Source organism: Panthera uncia, chromosome B4, assembly GCF_023721935.1.
Source record: "Panthera uncia isolate 11264 chromosome B4, Puncia_PCG_1.0, whole genome shotgun sequence".
Classification (NCBI taxonomy): Eukaryota; Metazoa; Chordata; class Mammalia; order Carnivora; family Felidae; genus Panthera; species Panthera uncia.
This window is the reverse complement of record NC_064809.1, coordinates 57,619,292-57,638,395: the sequence shown is the minus strand read 5'-3', so window position 1 is coordinate 57,638,395 and position 19,104 is coordinate 57,619,292. Positions and strand designations below refer to the sequence as shown.

Here is a 19,104-nt window from a genome sequence, read left to right as displayed (position 1 = left end):
GAGAGCCCAGAACTGAACCAATGCATATGTGGTCAATTAACCACAATTAACAAAGGAGTCAAGAATATACAATGGGGAAAGGAGAGTCTCTTCCATAAATGGTGTTGGGAAAACTGGACTGGACAGTCACATGCAAAAGATATTTTATACTATACCACAAAAAAAAAAAAAAAACAAAAAAACAAAACAAAACACCAAAACCCAAAAACCTCAAAATAGATTAAAAAAAGAACTCTAAATATCTCACACTATACAAAACCAACCAACCAACAAACAAACCTTCAAAATGGATTAAAAACTTGAATGGAAGGGGCGCCCGGGTGGCTCAGTCAGTTGAGTGTCTGACTTTGGCTCAGGTCATATTCTCACGGTTCATGAGTTCAAGCCCCACGTCAGGCTCTGTGCTGACAGCTGGGAGCCTGGAGCCTGCTTAGGATTCTGTGTCTCCCTCTCTCTGTACCCCCCCCCCACACACACACACACTTGTGTCCTGTCTCTGTCTCTTTCTCAAAAATAAATAAACATTAAAAAAATTTTTCAAGAAAAAAAAATTTGAATGGAAGACGTGAAACCATAAAACTCCTAGAAGAAATATAGGCGGTAAGCTCCTTGACAGTGCTCTTAGAGATGATTTTTCTGGATCTGACTCCAAAAACAAAGGTAACAAAAGCAAAAATTAACAAGCGGGACTAGCTCAAACTAAAAAGCTTCTGTGAAGCAAAGGAAACCATCAATAAAATGAAAAGGCAACCTACTGCATAGGAGAAAATATCTGCAAATCATTTATCTGATAAGGGACTAATATCCAAAATATATAAAGAGCTCATAAAACTCAACAGCAAAAATACAATTGGATTAAAAAATGTGCAGATGATCTGAACAGGCATTTTTCCAAACAAGACATACAGACAGCCAACAGATACATGAAAAGACACTCAACATCATCAATAATCAGGTAATTGAAAATGAAAACCACAATGGGGGTGGCGTCTGGGTACTTTAGTTGGTTAAGCATCGACACTTGATTTTGGATCAGGTCATGATCTCAGAGTTCGTGGGATCGAGCCCCACATCAGGCTGTCCTGACAGTGTGGAGCCTGCCTGGGATTCTCTCTCTTACTTTCCCCTACCTTGCTCTTTCTCTCCTTCAAAATAAATTAAAAAATTAAACAAAAACCCCACAACGAGCTATCACCTCACTCATGTTAGAATAGCTATCATCAGAAAGTCAAGAAATAACAAGTGTTAGCAAGGATGTGGAGAAAGGTAACTCTTGTGCACTGCTGGTAGGAATGTAAGCTGGTGCAGCCACTATGGAAAACAGTATCTATGGAAAACAGTATAAGTGATCCTCAAAAAATTAAAAATGGAGTTACCATATGATTCAGTAATACTATTTCTGGGTATTTACCCAAAGAAAACAAAAACACTAACTAAAAAAGATACATGTATCCCCATGTTCACTGCAGTATTATTTACAATAACCAAGATATGGAAACAACCTAAGTGCTCTCCATCAATGTAAGAATGAATAAAGAAAATGTCACACACACACACACACACACACACACACACACACGGTGACATATACATAACAGAATATTGTTCAGCCATAAAAAAGAATGAAATGTGGGGTGCCTGGGTGGCTCAGTTGGTTAAGCGTCCAACTTTGGCTCATGTCATCTCACTGCTTGTGAGTTTGAGTCTCGCATCAGGCTCTATGCTGACAGCTTTGAGCCTGGAACCTGCTTCAGATTCTGTCTCTCTGTCTCTCTGCCCTTCCCCTGCTCATGCTCTCTCTCTCTCAAATATAAAATAAAACATAAAAGAATGAAATGTTATTTGCAACAAGATGGATGGACCTTGAGGGCATTATGCTAAGTGAAATAAGTTAGAGAAACAAATACTGTATGATTTGATTCATATGTGGAATTTAAAACAACAACAACAACATCATCAAGAAAAAAAGCTCACAGATACTGAGAAATGATGGGTAGCTGACAGAGGCAGGAGGCAGGGTGTGGGGTGGGTGAAATGTGCTAAAGGGCTCAAAAAGTACACATTTTTGGTTATAAAATAAGTCATGGGGAGGTAATGTACACCATAGTGACTACAGTTAATAATATTATATTGCATATTTGAAAGTGGCTTAGACAATAGATCTTAAAGGTTCCTTATCGTAAGAAAAAAAAATTTTTAACTGTGTTATGGGAATGATTTTAACTAAACTTATTGTGGTAATTGTTTCACGATACATACAAATACAGAATTATTATGCTGTATGCCTGAAACTAATACATTATGTATCAATTATGCCTCAATAAAATATTAATACATAAAAAAACTTCCTTCTTCCTTAGAAAATTGTTATTTTCTAGAATAAATAGCAATAATATGTAGATTAATTAAGGTAATATTACAATAAAAATCCGGGCCATGGATTTGGGAGATCTTAAAATCTTAGGTTAGGGAGAAACAAATTCTTAATCTAAAGGAACACTATACATGAAGGAAAGAAAAAGCACCAGTTAGACTTTAAAACCAGGGAGAGTCATTAGATAACCCAAAACCAAAACCTCTAACCAACCAACCAATCAAGCAAACAAACAAACAAAAAACTCCATAAGCAACCCTTAATAACTTCCAGATTTTTAAGTTTAAAACAAATGAAAATGAATGAATGTCCCATGTGTTTCAAGGGAAAACAGGCCCTTCCTGACTCTAGTTAAACAAACTCTTTAGTTGAAGGTTCTGACTCTCCAATTTTGGAGAATATGACTGCTTGACAGGCAAAATACAGGATGAAAATAAAGATAATAGTAATTTGGTAACAAATTATCAACTTCAACTAGCCACCAGCACTTCAAAGTAACCATTAGTCAGAGTTAGCGGGGTCTGTGGTCACAGCGTTATAGAGAAGTACTGTCTTCTGTTTTTAAAGTATGAATAACTAGGACCTTATCAATAAAGAAAAAACAGAAACGTGTTATTGAGAACAAGGAGAGTTTCTAAAGAAACACTATTGAGTTATTTCTCTTAATTTCATTTATTTTTCCAAAAATCACACTCAAGTCAGCATTTCTCACAACACAATAACAGACTGTCCAGTCTCTTCAGTATTATATATTTTCTTCTCCTAACATCACTATAAAAATAAGCAAGGAAAATTTTCATTTCTTTGTAAATGGAGATAAGTAACTTAAAGTATAAGGTTACTTAACTTTAAAGATACACACAAAAGATAAAGAATTTTCCATGGCTTCACATATTAATTTGGATTAAATTATACCTCAGTCTCTTTGCTGGAAAAATATTTTGATATCAATTATTTTCTATTTTTCAGTTTTGTGCCACTATTTCAGAGGAGAAAAATGAAGAACACATTTTCTAGAAATGTGAACAGTAAGGAGCAGACAGGAATGACAATTTATTATAGCAGGTATTACTGGTCTTTGGCTTAAACATGCCAACCCTGAATCTTGTCCTAAGATGCTCTTCAACAATACTGCAGGGAGGGGAGTCCCTCATATCAAGGAGTCAAAAGACACACTGGAATGCCTATTTGATCATATGTGAAATTAAAAAAATACTATCTTGAGTTGAAGTAGTAGTAAGGTCTGAAAGAAAAAAGGACTATAAATAAATAAGTATATAAGAAAGGTAAGTAAGTAAATAAAGCTGTAATCCTAACAGCTTTTTATTTCCATAACTACAGCCATACACAGAGTTTCAAATTAATTTCCTGCTGACTGTATAAAAAATCTAATTTCATTATAACAAACTCTATGACCACCGTCAAAATTTGTTTATTTCAAATATCCATTCTAAAAAATTTTCAAATAAATAAATATTATAAATAAGTAAAATCAACTTGCCTTAAAATTTTTCTGACATGGAGATGACTTTTATATGCTATTTAAAATGAAAGTTATCCTAAATTCAATTCAACTGTCCACACCAATGAAGTCTTCCATAGAAAAATATTGCATATTTGTTCTTCCTATCAAACAAAGCAATAGTTCACCTTATTTATTATTTCCCAAAAGCAAATTGGCCCAATTTCAACACACCACTGAAATTTCAGAGAAAGCTAATAAAAGACACATTTAGAGTTAAAGATAGCATGTATATTTTACCTTGCCTATTAAAAGTCTGATTGTTTGACTACAGAAGCCAAGAATGTAACAATTGCTAGAAAGGATTATCAGCTCAGCATGAACACATACCATGTGCAATTAATCATGTCTGCCATGGGCACATGTATACACATATGACATATTTCATCATCCTTCATATGGAAGTTGCTGGTTAAGAACACATTTTAGTGGTCAGGCAGCACTGAATTCAAATCCTGACCCTACCACTTATTAGCTATATGACTTGAGACAAATTACTAGCTCCTTGGCTCTAAAGTGGAAATAATAGGGGCGCCTGGGTGGCTCAGTCGGTTGAGCGTCCGACTTCAGCTCAGGTCACGATCTCATGGTCCGTGAGTTCGAGCCCCGCATCGGGCTCTGGGCTGATGGCTCAGAGCCTGGAGCCTGCTTCCGATGCTGTGTCTCCCTCTCTCTCTGCCCCTCCCCCGTTCATGCTCTGTCTCTCTCTGTCTCAAAAATAAATAAATGTTAAAGTGGAAATAATAATCCTTAAATTTGTCAGAGCTAAATAACAATGAACATGAAGACTTAAATACAACCTGGCATGCAGCAATTACTTAATAAAAATAGCTATTGGTATTACTATAGGAGTTAGGGTCTTTCAGAACTCATCAGCGACTGATCATTGAACATGATCTTGAAATAGGCAGTTCTCTGCCCAAACCTGCTTGTCATAGTGAGCGAGCTTTTGCTCAGCAAGCCACTGGACACATGGCACCAGCCAGCTGTGGCTGCATCTGCAGCACTGGCCGCTCAGGCAGGGGACACGAACACAACCCCATGAAACAAGGAAGGCCCACACTCTCCTATTCTTCAAACCAATGCTACAGGTCTGAGGTTTGTCCCGACAATACAGAAAAGCGCCATTTACTCAGAATGAGGTTTAGAAAAATAATGGTTACAAAAATAGAACCATTTTATTCTTCTTGAGACCACTCACCTACCTATCAAGTACAGGATAAGAACTGGTAATTACACTCTTCTAAGAATTTCAGAAAAACTCTTAATCTAGGCCTACTCAACCCCAGCCACATTGAAAGAAAAAAGACTTCTATCAACATGAAATCTACTTTAATGACAAAGGATACATATAACGAAAAAAATACCTTTAAAAATTTAAAGCTAGTTAGAAAATGCATAAGCAGGAAGAATACATAACCAGAAAGAATGAATAATATAACTAAAAAGAAACTGGGGCCTTTTATTTTATAAAAAGTAAAGTTTTCAACAGCTAAATACAGTGTCAAATCTTACAGTATTTGAAATTCTAATTCTATGATTATGATTTCTAATGAACAGTCTCAGCTATTATTCCTATTACATGATTTTGCTGAGCCTGAGTGACTCTGATCAGAAAGCAATAAAATGGGAAGACACAGGATTTAAGGAGTCAGCAGACCTGGGTTCACTTATATTTTAAGTGAACGCCCTTTTAAACTCACGCAGGCTCATTTTTTTTTTTCAGCTGTAGAATACCTATAAGAATATTTTTCACATTAGTCTGCTGTGAGCATCACCCTAAATTCACCTATTTAAAAGTGTTTTATGAACACCAAAGTGCTGTCCCAGCAGGTGGCTATCAGCAGAGAAGCCACATTTTTCCATGTGTTTATAAAACAGACTTGGATTACTGCAAACGAGAGAAGCTGGGAGGGAAGTCCTGTGGGCACACCACATGAAGAGAACTCTGCCCCCTCTATTGAGCAGAACTGCCCAACCCCCTGACTATGAGCCTGGATCAACAAAGAACCCTGTGGATATCATGCTGCTGCCTACATGGAAATCTCACCATTTTTTTTTTTTACATGTTGGGAGATATACCTTCCTGTATTTTGATTCTATAAATTTGGGTGGACAAAGCACAAAGATGGAACAAACTGTACCACTCTTAAAATTCACCTGGAAGGAAACATCATAGACACAGAATACTCAACAGAAAACAAATCTGGATACTAATCATAGTACTCACAAATTTTTTAAAAACTCAACGCACTTTTGTGATTAGCAAAAGTGTAAACAATATGTGAACACAGTGTCAAGAGTGTGTCAAGAATGATGTATTGACATGAGGCCAGATGGAAAGATGACTTCTATTCCTCCACCTTCAGAAACACAGGAAGCTGTTTACAGCCACTGAAAAAAGGATTATCTAGTATTCAAGCAACCAACTTTCAAGTATTCATTGCCGGCTACAGTGTTATTTGGGGAAGAAGTAGAGACTCGGTTTTCTCACTTTTTAAATATTAAATGTCTGACAGCTTTTGTTAAAATCATTCGTAATATTTTTTAAGTACTTACCATACGCCAGGAACTATTCTAAGTGCTCTGAATGTATCAATTTATTTAGTTCTCATAATAATCTTAAAAGGTAGGCACTATTATTATCCCCACTTTTTATAAGAGGAAATCATGGCACAGAGAAGTTACAAAACTTGCCCAAGATCACACACCTCATTAGGAGTAAGGCCAGGATCTGAATCCAGGCAGTATGCAACCAGAACTCAAACCATGGACTAATATACCCTACAATCTAATAAAATAAATAATTAAGCAGAATATATATTATACTTAACGGTTTCAAAAAAGCATTTACTAAAGGTCTACTATTTGCCAAACATATGACAACAAAAGCTTTAAAGACACTAGATTTAAACAAGTTGATGAGTTAGTCTCTATCAGTTAATTAATTATGTCCTCACATTTACTTACTCAGCTGTTTTTGGGACTGGACGTGAAGAGGAGGCAAGGGCCTAGAAGAGTAAGCACTACTAACAAAAATGATATTGCTCATGAAAAAGAGGAAAGTTTTTCTGGGAAATACTTGACTAATTTTTTGGAAAATCAGTTCTGGGGAAATTCTCAAAGGACCTCCTGATTATGTAACACTGAGTAAAGTCAAATGTCTACTATCTTCAGTGAGGACTTCTTTCCATGGGCACATGACTGTCAGTTCTCAGATATGGAAATAACACAAGCTAAACCAGCATCAGGCCTCATCCCAAAAGAAACTGCAATAAAAACTTCTGTCATCTGATAGTATTGCTCCCAGATTCACTCATATGTGGCTGCAACTTATAAAGGTTTAATTTTGTAGTGAAATATCTCAAGATTTAAAATAATAGGATCATTAATCAGTTATCTTTTATTTCATTCGTAATTAGTCATGGACTTCTTGCCATTCCAGTTTTCATGGTGACCACTTTAAAATGAAGAAAACTTTCTCACTTGTAAATTCAATTGGCTTTTCCCATTCCCACACTTCTTAGTGGAAGCTCCTAAGAGCTGTCTGTATACATCTCTCCCCACCATTCCTTCAGTTGACTCTCATTTTGTACACAAGCACATCTGCACCATCTCTACACATTTGGTCCTAAATGCTCCTCATATGAGAATCTGTCAACTCATATAGTAAGGTCAAGATGGTCCGTGATTCTCTATTGTATCTTTACCGCTATGGCTCCCTCAGAGGGGACAAACACAAGATCACATGACACAAAGCCTTGAGAATTCTCTGGGTTCTGCAGATGTTACTGTAAGTCTTTTTTTGGTTTCTGAGATACAAAGATGGATAATTCCTCAGATGACCTTAGAAGATCTTTCTCAGATCTGCACTGGGCAGAACAAGAAAGTCAATTCTTAGGACTAACAAGGTTAAGTGATAACCTATCACCTTGGATTCCAAAGATGGAAGGACAAGATGGTACCAGGGCCCTTAAAACTCTTAAAAATGACAAATGTACTAAGCTAAAGTGGAACAGTTTCTATTTTTGTCTTCACAAACAGAATGGATTCTCCCTTCTATCCCCCAGTTCCTTTTCTCCAGCCTTTTTGGTATCTAAAAGTCCTTCAAGTTGTTGGCCTAAAGACTCCAACCAATCATTCTCTACTCTGTCTCATCACTAATTTTTCTTTTGCAGAAAAGAAGCATTTCTTTTCTTCTTTACCAAGTATTCCTCATGTTTGTTAGTTGGCAAAGTCAACCAGATATTGAGGAGAGAGAGGAGTATCAGACTAACTAAAGCACATAAATCTCCATTTGGTAATATAAGAAGAGATAATTAGGGAAAGAGTTTTCCTATTATTCCTTAAATGAACCACAGTGCCCATTCTCAGGACCAGGGGAATTAGGGGGCATGTAGCAAGCAAAGTGTGTAGGGTGCAAAATGTAAGGAGGCATCATTCTCAAGTGCCAACATTATACTTGCATGACTCTAAAAGTGAGTGCCTCCTCAGCCTGTGCCCTCATAGGTGACTCACTTTCCTTATTCTAAAATCCCTGTGCCATTTACCCACAAGTCAAAATGGTTAAGGTGGTCCCAGTGGACAAGAAGGAAAAACTTAAGCTGCTCTCAGATGCTTTTTGAGAAGGAATTGGTTCTGCCTTCCCTTCTAATTTCCCACTAATTTCTAATTTAGTGTCTGGTTAAAGCCTAAACCTTTGTCTGGTGCCTGATCAACTTTACTAAACAAAAAAAATGAAGAAACACTAGAGAGTGAGAAGATGATCCCAGGGCCTCAAAATCTATTATGTATTAATTGACTATTCCAGAGCTATGTCATACCAGATGCTTGGACAACTAGTGGTGCAGCCATAGGCATCCCATGGCTAAGCAGCATGTCAGCCCCCTTATATCAGCTCCAGCATCATCACTATCTTCTTCAATTTTTATTGTCAATCAGAGAATACGTAAGTAGCTATATTACCCATCTTAAAACAAAAACAAAAAATTTTTTTTCTGATCCCACTTCCCCTACCAGCTATCCTCCATTTCTTGATCCCTTTTCATATTCTCACCTTCCATCTCCATTGAGCTCATTCCTGTCAGGCTCTTAACTCCCATCACTCCACCAAAACCATGGTCACCCATCATGTTTAGCTCATGGCTAAATCTAAGAGTCAATTAATCACTCTCTCGTCCTTATACACTTTCTTCATTTGGCTTCCAGAACAGCTGCACTCTTTTGCTTTTCCTCCAATCTCGTTGGTGTTCCTTCTCAATCTCTTCTCTATGCTTTTGAGAATTTCAAATCTCAATCATGGATCTTTTCCATTTATATTCACTCCCTTGGTGATTTCACTCAATTTGATCATAACTTGAAATACCATATACTTGACAATTCCCATAAAATTTCGAGCTCACACTCCTCTCTGAACTTCAGTCTCACATTCAGATGCCTACTTAGTGTTGCTACTGAGTGGTAGACATCTCAAACTCAACATGTCTTTTTTTTATAGTTAGACTAAATTTATTCAGTACCCTAGTAAAAGTTTTGATTATAAGTACAAAACAGATTTGTAGATTTATAATATATTAATACAAAGTGCATGACTATATACAGTACATCCTACAGGCAAAGAGGTGGAAGGGGAAGAAGAAGGCTGTGGTTGAGGTCTAGTAATAAATAAATAAATACAGAAGTAGAGATGATCCATATTACAGTATATTCTATCACCAATACTGTGGCAAAATGTACAAAAAAAAAATTTCAGAACAACAGGAGGAAGATGATAATGGCTGGGACTCTTGTAATTCACCTCAGAGGCTATGGGAGAGCCAACCCAACTCACAGTATAATCTGTGCATATGGTGGCTTATAGTTTTTGCCATAAGGAAGAAATATAAAATTTTAAGTTTAGATTAAGAATTATAAAACTATATGGTGCCCGTAAAAAGTGGCTCACTCCTTACTGTTTATACTAATTTTTAAAATCCAGTTTTAAAAATAAGCACTGAGTCATGTTATTATGAGGTAGGCAAATGATCCTCCCTAATTATGAAAAGTCTGAACCAGTGATAGGTTATTCCTGAACGTTTAGAAAACAGGCAATGACAGTACTTTGGTTTGGGTTCAAGTAAAAAGACTTCAAATGAAGATTTTGGAATTGAAGAGCTCCGTGTTCCGGATGCATCATCTATCATCTCAATGTTCACAAAGCCTGACTAAAAGAAGTCAAACCTAAACCAGCCCACTCAGCATTAACACACACCTCTTTTCTTTTAGAATTTTACTTTAATATAGAGTGGGAAAAAAAAAACCCAAAAACCCCAAACCCTAATAGGTTAAAACCAGTCAAACAACCACTACATAGACAAAACCTTCACAAAGGTCAACTGAAGTAATCCGGAGCTAAAACTGAATTGCGCAGATTTTCAGTGAAGTCACCAGTCATGTAACACAAACAAAAGTCAATTATTTACACACTAGGCAAGCCCTCTAAGAAATGTGCCCTAAGAAGCATTAACCTTTGTTTTTTTGTGTGTGCCATCCTGAAGACTTGTACAGTTTTAAAGATAATTTAACATTTTTAATAGAATGTGATCTCTACCATGTGGTAATGCTTTGGTTCTCTTCATTTAGGGTTGCTCATCCTAAAACTTGTCATTTCCTCAGAGGAGCTTTGATTCTGCTTTAGAAGTTTCAATATAGATTAAAATCTTTATCAAAAATGAATATGGAGGGAGGTGACAGAGGATGCAACATATACACTCAAGTTACCTCTCTGTATGTTTAGAAACTACTCCTTCAAGGCATTTGTACCAGAGAGCTTAGTGTGTCCTGCTTAATATTCAGTAGTACAGGTTTGAATCATCAGAACCTTGACAAGACCTTAAATTATGAACAACTACCTCTTGGGGCAAGTCCATGTTACTGAGTTATGACAAATTTATTATCATGAAGGAAAACAAATATAGCCAGCCATCTTAAAAATGCCCCAACCACTGCTTCTCAATATAGAAAGACTAAAACTACATACGTTTATCATACAACAAATCCCATCTCTGTCCCCTGAAATTCCCCTAGATTCATTCATTAGAAGGGGATAAAAAAAAAAAAAAAGACTTAAAGAGCACTTTACAGCAGCATTCAGCTTTCCTATGAAATACTTAGCATCTTAAATATTATGTACACTTTTTTTCTTTTAGTAAGCTAGACACTGGCTTCAGAGTTTGTGGAACTGGAGGAGAAATAACAACCCATTCAAAACTATTCTCGAAAGTGTCTTTTGGCAGAATAGCAGGTATCCAAGTTAAAAATAGGAGGGTTTTGTTGCTTTGTTTTCTTTCCAAAATTTAAATCGTTATTTTGTTCCCTTCTACCTAAACCTCAGTCACCACTCCTGAGTGGAGATGGGCAGAGGCTCTGGCCCCTGCTCCTCCGGCTTCTCAGCAGCTGCTTTCTTATTGCTGCAGCAAGGCTTGAATAGATGTGTGTCAATGAGGACTTCTCCAAAACGGCCTTTATAGATAATCCCACAACATATTTTCTGTCTTTTCTAGTATGTGAGATCTAAAAAGGAAAACACTGGCATTCTATTAGAGCCAGGAGCCGTCTCTGTATCTGAGCCATCATCTGACTGGTTACTATAACAAGGAGACTGAGCTGGGGAGGCACTTGAGGTGGTACCGTGAGCATCAGAACTGTGATGTTTAAATTCCTTCTGTAGTTTACTGATCTGGTTACTTTTTATCCTGTTTCCAGATAGAGTTTTCACTGTCTTTGGTTTCATTGCTGTCTTCAGACTAGGTCCTGCCCTTGCATCTACCACGATTCCAGTTTTTTGTTTTTTTGTGTTTTTTTTTTATCCTGCTGGCAGTTTCTTCCATCTTTTCAAAAACAGGACACAGGCATTACAGATGTCTCCTGAACAAGTCTCATGCAACCCAAAACAGCTCTGGAAGTCCTTTCCATAGCATTTACTGTCAGTGAATTGAGAACTGGAGGACTTAGCTCTGCAAATACAGCAGCCCTCTATACTTCGGTACATCTTTGGCTTGTGAAAACCAAACATCTTTTCTTCTGGGCAATAGTCTTCCAAAATGAGCCATTCTACGCACAATAACGTTCCCGAGGTCTGGAGTGCATGCCAAGCCAGCGTCCCCCTTCCAACCGCTCCCTCCTCCTCAACTGCCTTTCTAGCTCAAACTCAACATGTCTTAAAAGAACTCTTAATCTTACCACCCCCCACCCAATCTGTTGCACCCATATTCATCTCAGTTCAAAGCAATTAGAATGTATCCATCTGGTTGCTTAAGCCCAAATGCCTACGGTTATCCTTGATTTCTCTATCTCACAAGCCATCATCTAATCTGCCAGGAAACCCTATTGGCTCTATCTTTGTCTATGTTACCATAATTGCTCACCTAACTGCAAAAACCTCCTCATGAGTCTCCCTGCTTCTACACTTGTGTTTCCTCTACCCCCAAATAGGCTATTCTCAACAAAGAAGCCAGAAAGAAATAAAAGAAAAATAATTTATAGCAGAGAGATATGAACTTAACTATGTAAATGACAAGACTCAATGAAGTAGCTAGATGCTCACACCTTTACAGGCCTACCTTGTTTGATTGTGCTTTGCTTTACTGCACTTTGCAGATATTGTGTTTTTTACAAATTGAAGGCTTGTGGCAATCCTACAACAAGCAAGTCTTTTTTTCAACAGCATTTGCTCACTGTGTGTTTTTCTCATATTTTGGTAATTCTCAGAATACTTGAAACTTTTTCATTATTACTTTGTTATGGTGATCTGTGATAAGTGCATCATCATCATCACTGAAAACTCTGATGATGGTTAGTATTTTTTAACAAGGAAGTATTTTTAATTAAGGTATGTATGTTGTTTTTTTAGACATAATGCTATTGCACACTATTAGACTACAGTGTAAATACAACTTTTATATGTACTGGAAACCAGAAAATTTATTTCACTCACTTAATTGTCATGTTTGCTTTACTGCAGTGGTCTGGAACTGAACCTACAATATCTCTGAGGTATGTCTATATCATAAATGCCACAGTTGTAAACGTAGGTATGTAAAGTGCAGGTACGTTGATAGGAAACTCAAATACTACAAAGGGGACTGTTGTCTGTGACATGGTTATTAAACTGGAGAACAATTCTTTTTCAACTTCTGAATTAAATATGATTTTCCCTTAATTTCCATAACAGTTGTATTCCTAGAAAATTCATTATATATTAAGACAATGCAAAAATGCTTTGTGTATACATGTAAAAAGTTATGCTCAGTTGTGGTTTTTCAATAGGAAACTGAGGGGGCCATTTTAATATCAATATGTGGAACTGTCCTGTACACTACAGGATGCCTGGCATCTCTGTTACCCATTGACTAAATGCCAACAGTATTCTTCCAATCACTGTAATAATCAACAATGCTCTGACAAATTTTCTAAACACCCCAATGGTGAAATTACTCCTGCTTAGAAACACTATTCTAAAAATATAGTCTCCGATCCTACAGAATATCTTGACTCTCTAATTTCATCAAAAGAAGCATGAATGGGGCACCTGGGGGGCTCAGTAGGCTAAGCACCTGACTCTTGATTTCTGCTCAGGTCATGATCTCACAGTTCATGGGACTGAGCCCCACGTTGTGCTCTGTGCTGACAGTGTGGAGCCTGCTTGGGATTCTCTCTCTTCCTCTTTCTCTGCTTCTCCCCAGCTCAAACTCATTCTTCTCAAAACAAACTTAAAAAAAAAAAATGAACAACATATTGAAAAGCACAAAGTGCCATCTATCTTGAGTGTGGAAATTAAATTCATTCAGGAATATTCTGGTATATCCATTGATTCTCAGTCCAAACGGCCCCTTTGTCCTAACATGTTGATGAGCTTGGCTTTCTTGTGAGTTGGGGACGGGGTTATGACAGCCAACAATCATGCATAAATACATAATTTGAAACCTAAGGAATGCTGCTATGTAAATCCACTTTGCGAGAGGGAAAACAGATGGGGGAGGTACCAATGTACAAAGAACATGGACTGACCAGGAATCAAATGAGGTGTGTTGTAAGAGATGTATCCACCTATTTGACAGATCTTTATTTATTGGCTAGGCACTGAGATTACAAAGATGATGAGAAGAGTTTCTGCTCCAGAGGAGATGTCTAAAGGGAGCAAATCAGTCTCCAACTGGGTCTTGGTTTCTTCAAGCTCAAATCTGAATGTTCAGAGTGCTTTCCAAGAAAAAATAAAGATTTTATGTATATGCTATAGTGTAGCACAGGGAAAATACAAAATGAAGCAGGCAAGATGGTACTAGAGTTAAAATAGTCACTCATATGACATTATTTTATTTCTCACATGAGAGTGTAAATATTACTACATGAAATTACTATTTTGTTAATAGTAAATGTCATTATGTTTCTACTTCTTGATATAATAAAAAGATGGAGAGTATACATTCAAACAATTCTCAGGAGCAAAATGGAATAGAAATGGCAGTTAATATCAGCATGTTTTTTTCTGAAAGCATTATTTGCTGTACAAAAAAAAATAGCACTTTTAATCATTTCATCCCTCACCCAATTCACATTTTGACAAGGCAAAATCTGCAAAGAATTTGCACACCAAAATTGTCTGGTGGCTACAGAGCAGCTCACAGAATAAAATGTTAACAAAATGAATGGAATGTTAAGCTAACTGGCTGGAACCAGTATATATAGATTTTAATGTTATCTATTTATATCTAATTTTTTTTAAGTGGGAATATTTTAAAGTAGCAATATCCTTTTGAAGAATGAGGATATTGTAAATATTTAATTTCTTGAGATTATAGAAAAACCATCAAGAATAAAGAAAGTAATTTTTCTCCTTACAGAGACAGCTATAGTTTAGGTTGTTCTAAGTCATTAACACTTCTACTACTTTTCCAACTAGAACTTTATCTACTTACAATATTGATTCTTTCAATTACAATAAAGCCCAGAGCCCTAGAAAAGGGCTATCATTTAGAATAAGAATTCCTTTTTTTTAAATTGATCATCTCCTTGGCATCCACATTCGTATTCACACCTAGCTATACTTATTAATTCCCAAACACATCATGCTCCTTATATGCCTTTCTAGGCTTTGCATATGCTATTTCCCAGGCCATTTTCAAAGGCTTTCTCCCCACTCCTTAAAGACCTACTTACCTTTAAACACTTAACTTAAATGGTAGCCACAAACAGCCTTCCTAAACCTTTGCACAAAGTACTTTCCATGTGCTCCCATAGCACCTTCTTCATTCCACAAAAGTGTAATTTATGACAGGACTAAAATCATTTACCACCTGTCTGTCCTCCACAGACTCTCTGTAAGCCTAAAGACCGGGAAATACCACCAAGTCTGAATATGGATTTGCTAATGAAGACAACAACTATGAAAAATAATGGTGAAAATGCTGTGATCATTTTGCAAAAGGCCCAAACCTTGAGGTCTATCTATTACTTCTTCCAGTTTTGTGTTATTAAAATTTATTTGTAAATGATAAGAAAATCAAACTTGGTATGTATATTACCAATTATACTATTAATTTTTAAGGTTTCGGCTAGATTTTTTTTCCCAAGGAAGAAATACATCTCTACAACTGATGTGCAAAAACAAGTGCCTTTGATTCTCACCATGTATTAAATGCAAATAAATATTCATACCTGAAACATTTAAGAAAAAAATCCCCCTATTTAGATTATGTTCATCCAAAAAATAGGAAAGCACATAAGAAAAAAGCATACCACAGGAGAATTTATAGGGAAAGTGGGTGTGGTTCCTGAACACTACAATTCATGCTTTCAGTGTTAAAAAGTGATTAATTGAAGCAATATAGACCAACTCTCACCAGGAAACTGAGGAACCACATGTGCACTTGGTTATGACTACCACCTACAATGTCCAGTGGAATGAACTATAAAGATACATCAAGGTTAAGTACCTAATAACACAGCTATACACAAACTTACCCATCAGCACAACTAAGGTAATTTGCAGAGACACAGAAGGGAATTAACAGGTGTCCAATTTCCACATATATACAATGTTTTATCAGACTACAACTTCATTTAATCTTTCTAGTCACCCTGTGAGCTAGTTATTGTTAATCTCAGTTTAATGAGTAAGGAACTAAAGCTCAAAAAGATGAATGTGACCTCACTTGTCCTATATCCTCATTGTCTCACTCAATGACAATGACCTGTGTTCTCTGAGCATGCACCACAAATGAGGCATGCTGAGTGACCACTCATCCTGGTTTACAGTTTACATGGTTATCCCAGCATAATTAACAATAATGCCACGTTTCAGTCTCCAAAGTGTCTGGTTTGAACAATTACATAGTTTCCATAAGTACAGAAGGGTGAACATCTGCTTATATAAAAATATATCTAGCCTAAGTCTGAAACAAGATCGAAGCATTTGGGGAAAACAGTACTCTTTCAATAAAATTGGTGATAATTATAATACACTGAATTTTGTACATGCTGAGACCTTTACATTCACAGTTAACCCTTGAACAACACAAGTTTGAACTGTGTGGGTCCACTTTTATGTGTATTTTTTTTCCCAGTAAATACAGTATAGTACTATATAAATGCATTTTCTCTTCCTTAGGATTTTCTTAACATTTACTTTAGCTTACTTTATTGTACAAATATAGCAGATAACACATATAAAATACAAAATGTGTGTTGATTGTTTATGTTATCAAGGCTCCCAGTAGTTCTGGAGAAGTCAGAAGTTATATGTGGATTTTCAACTGCATGGGGGCTGGCACCCCTAAACACAGCACATTAAGGATCAACTGCATAACTTAATCTTACCTAACATCCGAGTAAGAAAACTGGATTTTAAAGACTAATCAGTCAAGGTCACACAATTAATAATGGGATAAGCTGACTTGTACCCTGACAGATGAGTCCAGATGACACGTGGCAGTTTTTGTAGGTTTTTGAGGCATCTTAAGAAGGGATGAGGTTGAAGCCAGAGTCTAGGAAGACTATCAAGATTGCCCTTCCCACAATGTGAATCTCTTTCCTCTAAGTCCCAGATCTTTGGTAGGTTCTACTAAGTGGTGTGCATGTGTTGTGTTGTGCTGTGTTCTCAGAGAATCCACTAAAAAAGAAAGGCTTAACCCTGGACAAAATGAAGACTATCCACAGAGTCAAGTCAAAGACAGATGAGGGGATTCTCACTGGAGACACGAAGCCTTGAGACCTATCAAGATCATGGGGACACTTTTATAAGCTTTGAAACTGGAGATTTAAGACAAGTTTCCCTAAATTTCTAAGGAGCCAAGTATACCCTGGCTAAAATGTGAGAGAAAGGAAGAGGGAAAGAGAGAGAGCGTGCAAGTTCAAGAGTTCAAGAATTGCTATAACATGGTATCGCTTAGCAATAAAAACTAAAAACTATGTTTTTCCCATCTGGTGTGAACCTGCTTAAGTTGGTGAGACTATATATTCCTGACAGCAGAAAATATGGACTCCATCCTATTCTACTTTATAACTTTCATGAGGTCTGCTTTATATAAAAGGAATTGCCTTTGTAAAATTAGAAAGAGTGTTATGGAGGATGACTGGGTAGCAGTTGGTTAAGGGTTGGAGTCATGATCTCACAGTTCCAAGCCTCTGCCCCTCCCCTGCTCATGCTCCTGCGCACTCTCTCTCTCTCAAAATAAATAAATAAACTTAAAAGAAAAAAAGTGTTATGGTATCATTATTTCTTGAGTATTATCTTAGTAATACCTTAAGAACAAAAAATGATTTTGTATTTTGGCCCTGTTTAATTTTTGTATTCTTTCTACCACATTCAGGCAGATATAGGCACCATTTCAATTTGTAGGGATAGAAACCAGATCACAGAGAATGATAGTCATAGGTGCAATCAGAAGTAGACTCCATCAGAGTCTCGAGTATACCAGGTAATTCCATACTAACCTTATTTTTATAAACTCAGCCAAATGGAAGAATGCACACTAACCATATTTACTGAACTCCCACCAATTCAATGAGCAGTGTGATAATAATATCTGCCTTTAAGATTATTCTGGTAATTAAGAAGTCAACCTGTAAAGAATCTCGTGTAATACACACACACACACACACACACACACACACACACACACACACACTATTACTTATTGCTGTAAGTTTAAAAAGGCATAAATAAATGTTGTATGCACATTTTCTGCAAAGATACCCAAGAAACTGTTAACAATGGTTCCTTTAGATAGAAGAAACACAATGAGGAAGAAAGGAATCTTGTTTTTCATTTTATACCTTTCTATACGTTTTAAACTTAACTGTATTACTTTTTTTTAAATGAGCAATTGTTTTAAATATATGAGAACTAATGCTTTGCTAAAAGCCTCTTTTCTAGAATTTCAGATACATTGAGTCTCTGCATCTTCAGAATAAAGTTTAATAGTTTCCCGCCCATGGCCATTCGCATTTCTTACAAAGTTTAATCTCCAGCATAAATTTTTGTTGCTACTATGAACAGACTCTTTTTTCTCTATTTTTGTACCGGTTATTACTACTATATAAATCATGATATTTACATTATTTATAATGGAATTTTACTATATTAAATATCTTGGGCATTTTTTATTATCTACAAATAATTCTGTCCTTTTCAATAATTCTCTTTTTCTGTTCTTAATATACTGGCTAAATATTTCAGAGCTATTTTAGATAGTAATGATGACAGCAAGTAAGCTGCTAATTCTAATAGGAGATAAAATTGTGTGTTTCACCATTACTAGTATTTTGGCTATTGATAACTTGATCCTTAATTTGTTTATAGCACATAACTTCAGATACTTTCCATAAAATACGTACAGTAAATATCTCTAAACAGTGAGATAATAGGTGATTATATTTTCCTTCACAATTTCCAGTAAATTATGTAGGTTTATTTAGGTTTTCTACATCTACCTTATATTTTTAAAACTCAATTTTGTTGATTTATGTTTTTTAAAAGATTGCCCATTTGATTCAGATTCTCATACATATGTGGAAAAGTTTCTACAAAAGTATTACCACTTTTATCTACAGATGACTACAGTTATATTCAACAGCTGCTAATTTTGTATATTATTTTTTACTATTAGACTAGCTACAAACTCTTCCCATTTATTTTCCAAGTTTCCTAAAATGAATGGACACATACACC

At 36.2% G+C, this 19,104-nt stretch overlaps 1 protein-coding gene and 1 pseudogene across 1 annotated transcript in view; both read right to left on the bottom strand.

Annotated features, from left to right (window-relative positions):
• RASSF8 (Ras association domain family member 8) overlaps positions 1-19,104 on the bottom strand; it is a 122,697-nt gene that overhangs the window by 62,115 nt on the left and 41,478 nt on the right. The window lies entirely within an intron of this gene.
• Positions 6,895-17,171, bottom strand: LOC125920179 (SIN3-HDAC complex-associated factor-like; annotated as a pseudogene).